This window comes from Toxotes jaculatrix, chromosome 19 (assembly GCF_017976425.1).
Source record: "Toxotes jaculatrix isolate fToxJac2 chromosome 19, fToxJac2.pri, whole genome shotgun sequence".
Lineage (NCBI taxonomy): Eukaryota > Metazoa > Chordata > Actinopteri > Toxotidae > Toxotes > Toxotes jaculatrix.
In genome coordinates this window covers 12,391,177-12,399,450 of record NC_054412.1, presented here as the reverse complement: position 1 = coordinate 12,399,450, position 8,274 = coordinate 12,391,177, and positions in this window count along the sequence as shown.

Genomic DNA, 8,274 nt, shown 5'->3' with positions numbered 1-8,274 from the left:
GTTTGAGGCTCCAGAAATGGCTCCTCTAATCTAGCTAATTGCGTTTCCCAGAGCTCGGCATTTAAGAAGAAGAGCTGGGTCACCAAACAGCCGTTGATCAAAACATCCTATTAAGGTGAAGAAACAAAAGGCTCCCACAGTCCCAACAATGTGCCACTGGTGATTCCACAGTTTGCTCTGTGGGCACAAAGCATTAATTAGGGCAATAACTTCATGCTATTGCCGTTCTATAGTCTCCATTTCTGTATGAGTGCATCTATTTATTCTCTGAAGTTTGTCGGGGACTCGCTGACTTGCTGAGTGTGCCGCATTCCCCTGCTGCATAGGTGCAGATGTGTTGTTGGCATAATGAGGAAAATACTATGGGGAAATGTGGGAGAAGAGCCCCTCCCCCCCAGCACCAAAACTTCCTTGACAAAATAATATTCCTCACTGTGGTTACTTGTAACAAGAATTGACATAATTACTTGGGCACATTTCTTGTCTAATTAGCACACTTCCACAGTGGACAGGGACAAGCAGTTAGGCAGGAGAAGGGAATCGGACAGGCATGGCAGTAGCAACACAAAAAGGGGCCCCTGGTTTCAGCGTAATTAGGTGAGACAATGCCCCTGACTGTTTTGAGCCATGGCAGCGGCTCAGAGCTGGGGCCGAGCAGGCGAGCGGACGCCCCGTGAGGTACATCTCCCCGAGACCCTAATAAGCCCCTAATTGTCCTTTTTTTAAATTCACATGGGCTGCACCAGCAGACATGAAGACAGCCTATTCCTGGTCTCCTGCAGAGACTGTGGCCCTCATCCTGCTGAAAGGGAGAGATTTGAGTTGACTCGCTCGGGACTTTTACTGTTTGGCCCCAAAACTCCAGACAGCTTGTTCTAACATCCTGTGACAGCGTCCCTAACCTGGAGAGCTGCCAACATGTTGAAAACAGAGACGTAAGAGCAGCCGTGTTTCTTAATGGACATCCATGATGTCATCAGTAGATTATGTCTTTATTTATTTATTTATTTATTTTATGGTTTCCCTGCTGCCAAGAAAACAGTCTCAAAATCCCATCTAACTCCTGATATCTGCCTGCAGTCTGATTTGGACAAATCATCCACTGAATACAGTGAATGCACAAAAGCAAAAAAATGAAGTTTGCTAAAACAACTCAAAGCAAATACTGTTGTCAGGTACAATAATGCAACTGTGATCAATATCATTTCATTTACTATACTACATTAACTATATTGTCCCTGAAGGTCTCTCACTTTTGTAGGACTGTGTTTGGGCACCATGTCTGATGCCACCTTTTTGTTATGTTATCTGACTCTTTTAGTTGATTAAAAAACAAAAAACTTTGTTCTTTGTAAAATCAGGCAAAATGGTCACTATACACTTTCAGGCTACAGTCATTTGATCCTTTGTTCATTTGAAATTACTGAATAGTGCAGCTACAGAATGTGGAACGAAATCATACCATGCCACTGTACAAAACAACAAAGAGGCGAAACAGCTTCACAAACCCAGTGTGCAAAAAACTACTGAACGCAGCTTTAAATGTCTCCTATAAAAAAATAACTATTAAAAAAACATGCAGCTTGTGTGTAACTTATTTCACCCTAACCCTCGTCACCATCACAGAACTAAACCTAATATTATCAGATTCACTTTCTTTTGTCTTACACCTGAAGAAAACCCTGGACCACAAGCAGCCAAGCTCTACAGGCTGCATTTCAACACTGTATGATGAGCCTCACACACACACACACACACACACACACACACACACACACACACACACACACACACACACACACACACACACACACACACACACACACACACAGGCCCATATGTTTGAGGCCACTTCTAATGGCAGGTGGTGCTCAGAAGACTCAATATTTCATAATTCGCTCTCTCTAACATCCCCTGCAGTCAAGGGCCTCACAGCTCAGAGGAACGTCAGTTCAATGTGCCCTCACTCCTTTAATTAGCTGTCAATTAGTGCAAATGAATCAACTCTTCGCCTAATTAAGCAATGCCACCAGGCAGCTCCCATACACTGGCCATTGTGTAAGCAGCATGAGAAAACCACAGCTAGCAAACTCGTTTTGGATCACGAGTGCAACTTAACGATCACACTAACACACTGTGCTCACGGGCCTGTGAGTGTGTGTCTATTCGGGAGTATAAGAGAGGGTAATGCAAAACTATTCTCCTGAATCATGTGTTGATAATTTATGCACTAGGATATGTGCAAAACAAGTACATGCTTATTCTGCTTCCTAGTTTTAGCCCATTGTCACATTTCCAAAAACATTTCCGTGCACGTGCACACAAATACTGTTCAAACACACTGCGACATGAGCACTTAGCCCTCCATTTAGGCCTTTAAATGTTTCTAATCTCCTAATCCCCAACATATCTCTTAGTTTCATGTTTGATTCAGATCTGGGGATTTACCACAGAGCAGCTTGTCCTTGGACACTTAATTTTACCAAGTAAACAAAACATGTCACTCAGGGCTGCTGATGCTGCTGCGTGATTTAAAAATACCGTGAACACGTGAATTTGGTGATGAATTAAATGATAAGACTGAGGGGCATGTGAACACTTTTCCATTTTATTTCTAGGTAACAATTTTTTAAAAATATTTTTTTCCTCACAGTGACATGAATGAACAAAGACTTAGCTAAGGGGTAACACTTGTAAATTAACTTACGCTAAAGCTTCTCTAGTCAGACAACTTTTTGATTCATGTGATTTTTGACCTTATTTTTGACTTTGAAAATCAGTTTTGATTCCATGCAAGTTGCCATGATTTTCCTGGAATTAATACCCTGTGTTTTCCACTCCGTTCCTCCCTCTTGCAGCTTCAGACAGCAGAAAATGATTTAACCATGCGGACCACATACTTCATTTACAGTCAGAGCGGAAATGTAATCTCTACCAACATCTGTTCACTTCTGACTCTCAAGACGAGCCCGCACCTTTTACTTAAGTCAAGCTGCCTTCAGCACATTGTTTACAAATGAGTTCAGATGTCATTTAATTTAGTTTCTACATTTTGAATTTATATTGTAAGGCATTTTTTGAGGTTGCTTCAAACACAAAATCCAATTTTCACTCCAAAAAATATGGCCTCCATTCCAAAATTGTTGTACAGAGAAAATACAGTACATGCAGTGGAAGGTGAGGCGAGGGTGTTGTGTTCTGATGGGATATTTTACACAGCACACACACACGAGATGATGAATATTGATGAATGAAGCAGATCTGTGGAGGTGTTACAAAAGGTCAGCTGGGCTACTAATTAAACCATCTGCACCTCCTTGTGGCTTTCTGTCTGAAGGATTCCCTAACATTAGTTGAGCTGAACAGTTCAATGCAGTCATAAATTAGTTATAAAGTTAAAAGTGAAGAAATATCACATATTTCTCTTGGAAGGGCTACAGAGCCGCAGACAGGATATTATTCATACTGAGGTCAAAGTGCACTCAAAGGACAGAAAAGCAAATGCTTTTACAAATTTCTCCTATTGACTTTTTTTATGTTCTAATCATTTAATCACTTAATTTTGGAGCACATAATTCTTCCAACAAACAAGCTGGTTAATTGGTTTGACTTCTAATTTATTAAAATGTCTGGAGAGGAAAGAACCAGGAGTTCAAACCATTCTTTAGTGAAGGTCGCTCCCTGTTATACGTTTAAAAAAGTATTTTGATTCTCCAATTACTGATTCCAGCATGTTCCACAGGATGATTTAGACGGTATTTTGTGCCCACTCTGTGAAACATAAAAATGAGTAAAAAGTGATTTTTACCTGTTTTCTGAGATATGGGCTGTATTTTTGACACAGTTTTGAAGCTGTCTTTTCATAGGCCTTTTGTTTTTACTAATCTTGTTTTAAGGTGCATCACTTATGATTAGTCTTTTATTTACCAATTTAAAAAATGGACACCGTCTTTTTAATTTAGTGGCTAGGTGGGCTCCTGATGTCCTCTAGAAATATCTGTTCATTTGGCTGTTAGTGTTACTGTTGTGGCAGAATCATACGTTGTCTGTTGTTGCCTGTCTCAATTGTCTCTTTCGGTATAATTTCTAACAGTACACAGGCAACCAAACTAGCTTCCTCTTTAACAAAGTTAGTCTTATTTATTCTGAAACCTGTTTCAAAGCTTCCTCTTCACTAAAAGAAATAAAATGCAAGTGAAGCACATTCATATATACCTCAAGGTTGTTAACCCCCACCCCCCCGTCATGTTGTCTGTATATGAGCCGGTGAACATGTTAAATCAAACACTGGGATGTGAAGATGATTTGTGTCATGAAGAAGCAATCTCGTTGGCATGTGAGCAGTTCAGCCATGTTGCCCTCCCTCCCTCCTTCCACCAGCCACTCTGGACCATTTACAGGCAGTAATTGTTATTTAATGGATTAAACATTCATCCTTCCTGTGCAAACCCCCAGAGGGCCTGATGACAGCACCACCATGTTCATAGCGCTTAACAACCCCCATCACACACACGCGCGCACAGGCGCACACACATACACACACGTCAACGCTCATTTGACGGCAGTGTTTGTGCTTAAAATTCAATTACCTACTTATTGATAGCTCTCTGGGGTGCTAAAGAAGTGGACACGGTGCTGGTGGAGGTGTGGATGATTTCCCAGGAGGCTCCAGTCTCCTCTGCACATCTCCAGCTGGATCTATTTCATGGCTTTACTCATCAGCAGCAGACGCAGATGGAGCATAAGCAGCCGTCATACACCTGCACACACCAGCGCACGCAGACACAGACGGGGAGCATCACAAACAGACACACACACACAAAAAGAAAAAACAATACTGTGTTAATGTAAATGCAAACACTAAAACAAGAGATTTGGTGCCTTTGGAATAAAATAAAATAAAATGTCCCAAGGACAAGTGGCCAAACTCAAACCTATCTGTGAGAAAAGGGCATAACTGCTACACTTTATATAGACTAACATTTTTTTAATGTTAGGGCTACAACTAAGGATTACTTATTTAATCTTTTTTTTTGACTGACTAACAATTTAGTCCATAAAATGTCACAAAATAGTGAAAAAGGCCCATTACAATTTCTCATAGCCCAAAGTGGCATCGTCAAAGTCCAGAACCCAAAGATATAAAATTAAAAATGATAAAAATGGAGAAAAGCAGCAAATCTTCATGTTTGAGAAGCTGGAATCAGCAGCTGTTTGGCAGTTTTGCTTGATAAATGAGTTAATATAAACGGTTGCTAACTGATTTATTGTCAATCATCTCCCTGATTAATCAACTTGTTCAAGCTCCACTAAACACCTATTAGAATAAATTAATCTTAGGTGACACTTTGAAATTCAAGGTAAATTTTACCAGTGCTTAGATCAGGAAAACATATTTATACTATGCTTCATAGTTATGCTTTTTTCACTTGAGACATGTTTTTGCACTGAAGCCTTTATCCTTTGAGAACAACTTAATATACTTTTATTTAATTAATTTGTATCACTTATTTTCCTGAATTATAATTTAAGGAAAAGCACAAATGTCACAACACCATCATGGCTCCAAGTCATGATGGTGTGATAGTGAGTCATGAACAAAATACCAGGATACTGAAACAAGAGCATTTCCGACTGTGGCATGTAGTAATACCTTCCATTTAAAAAAGGGCCTATTATTAATGTTTCCTTATTCAAGAGCAAATCCATTCTTCACCTCTTACACTTTTCTAAATATTTATGAGTCTCAACAGGCTTTGTTTCATTGCTTGGAGCAAAGAAATAAAAAAAAAAAAAAAAAAATCAGCACTCAGAGCCACAGGTAGTGCCCCACAGGTTAGCCACGCGTCTTAAAGTCCCCTGAGGCCTCCAGGGGCCCGTGCAGGAACACTCGGCTTGCGGCTGGCCTCATTTCCCGCTAATTACAGAACTCATCTCTGCTCTCCCATGAGACGCCACCACACTGGTGACAACACGCCACAGTTTGGAGACCTGCATCACTGGGCCACAGCTGGGGCTGGCGGCTGCATGTCAATACCCCGGGGGATGTGGGGGCAAATTGAGCAATGATTGTGTGTGTGTGCTTCTGTTCGTGGGAGGAGTGGGGGGGGGTAGATGGTAGCTGAATTTTACAGACAGCTCAGACTCTGATCTAGCAATTGCTACTCAGCAGTGTTTAATCTGTTGAACTGCATTTGTGCTTTAACTGAGTAGGAAACTTAAAACCACAACACAATAACACGCTGTCCAAAGTCAGAAGGATTAATCTTGTTGTCCTTTAATGTGAAAAGGGCAGACTACAGCCTACACCTCCCTCAGGATGACACTGGATCGATAAGCTCTATGCATACTGTACTCCTCTCAGTGTGATTGCAGTGACTGTTCATTAGCAGGCCGCTGGGCTTTAATGGCGTGCACATTTCTGTGGGCCGTAAATCTCCAGACTCCACCTAGGTTTGCTCCCCTGTCCCATCAAAGGGCTGTGAAGAATGAAGTGAGTGTGATGAAAAACAGAATGAGATTTATCTGCCCCCTCCTCCTCTTCGTCCTCCTGTCCTACACAGCAAGACGGGATCATGAGCACAGGGAAATGACAAGCGAGACCTCGCCGAGACAGGCCCGTAAATGTGATGGTGCCACTGGATGTGTTTGAGATGCTAATGAGTCTGCTGGCCAAAGGCAGACACAGCCATGTGTCTCTTTGTCTCATCTGAATGTGAGTTCCAGCGAGCAAAGTGTGGACTCAAAAGCAGAAACACAAAGGCAGAGCACGTTACGATAAAACGGAGGTTTACCTGAGAAGGCAGGACAGCCTCACGGTCAGTGGGGCCCAGGCAGGGATGCAGTACAAAAACATATGGCTGGAAAATCTGGCAGAGGACTCTGAACAGACAGCTACACACCGAGAGACTGATTAGAGGAAATGAAGAGCAGGTGTGCTCACAGGTGAGGATCAGGTGACTGAGGAGCGGTGGAAGCTGAGGACTACTGCTGGACAGGCAGGGAATGACAGTGACTGAAATGACAGGTTAGAACAGCAGGAAAAATATATGGTGAAGCTGTCATCGTAACATTAAAGTCTTTTATCTCAGGGGAAGCAGTCATGATACTTTCCTCAGTCCAGTTCACATTCATTTTTTATTTAACATTTTGTTTTAGTTTTCTTTCGGGTTTTTTTCTAAATATTTTTGAAATTTGAAGAATTAACAGTGGCGGCGTTGACTCTACCAAACGACGAAAGTTTCAGGCAGCTGTCCATACGCATCTTCGATGTTGTGTATGTCGGTGACACCCGTGGCTGTCCAGGCGGTGTTTCCATCCCGGTGAATCAGAAGGCAGGGGTAGCAGAATAGCGCGTTAGCTACTTCGCATCTTGCTAGCCACGTTTTCCGCTCATACCAGCTCCGTGAAAATCCGCGGCTGTAGGTTTTCCCCGCCTTTGAAGACACCTGCTTGATATTTAAATTTGGTCAGGGTGGCCCTAATTCTTTGATAGCCAATTTATCTTGATTGATCCGACAACAGAATGGTAATTCCCGCAATGACACGATTGAGTTGCTCCGTTTAGCTGCAATGCTAGCCATGTTGGTCTTGAACGTGAACGCGACGCGTATGCGCGCTGTGCTGTATCGTCAGAAGAGCACGTGACTTCATCAGTGCGTATGACGAAAGCACGTTGGGGCAAGCCCTCTCGGAGCCCACAGAAATGCATTGCGGGGCCTACAGTTTGAAAAAACAAAAAACTTAACATGTAAGTCTATGAGAGCGCCTGGGGCGATTTTTAGTCTGACTGAAATCGCCCCAAGGGGCTGCTAGTTGGACAATAATATTCAGACTTGGAACGGCAAAATAAACTCTAATGTTTTCGTGTGGATCAAGGAGAGCGGCGCCCTATCGCCCACTATTAGCCATCTGCCCCTGTTAAAATTAAAATTAAACAATCTCCTGGTTGCAGCTTTAACCAGGGGATTGTTGACATTGTTTGCTGCTAGAGGCCAAATACTTAATAAATAATTAAATTTAATATATAATGTTAAGTCTGGAAGGATGCCAAGGATGACAGTGTTGGATTACAACAAAAATCAGCTCAATGGCTCATAATAATAATAATAACAGTAAGAATCAATAATCTGAGTTTTAGGCAGTCACGGGCAGTTTATTTAACATAAACCAGAAGACGAATTAAGATTTTCTAGTGATTCTGAAAAACTGAGACCAGGTTCTGTACGTTAAGGTGCCTATTGAGGATCTAGGTCCTGATCTTTTTTAGCAGAG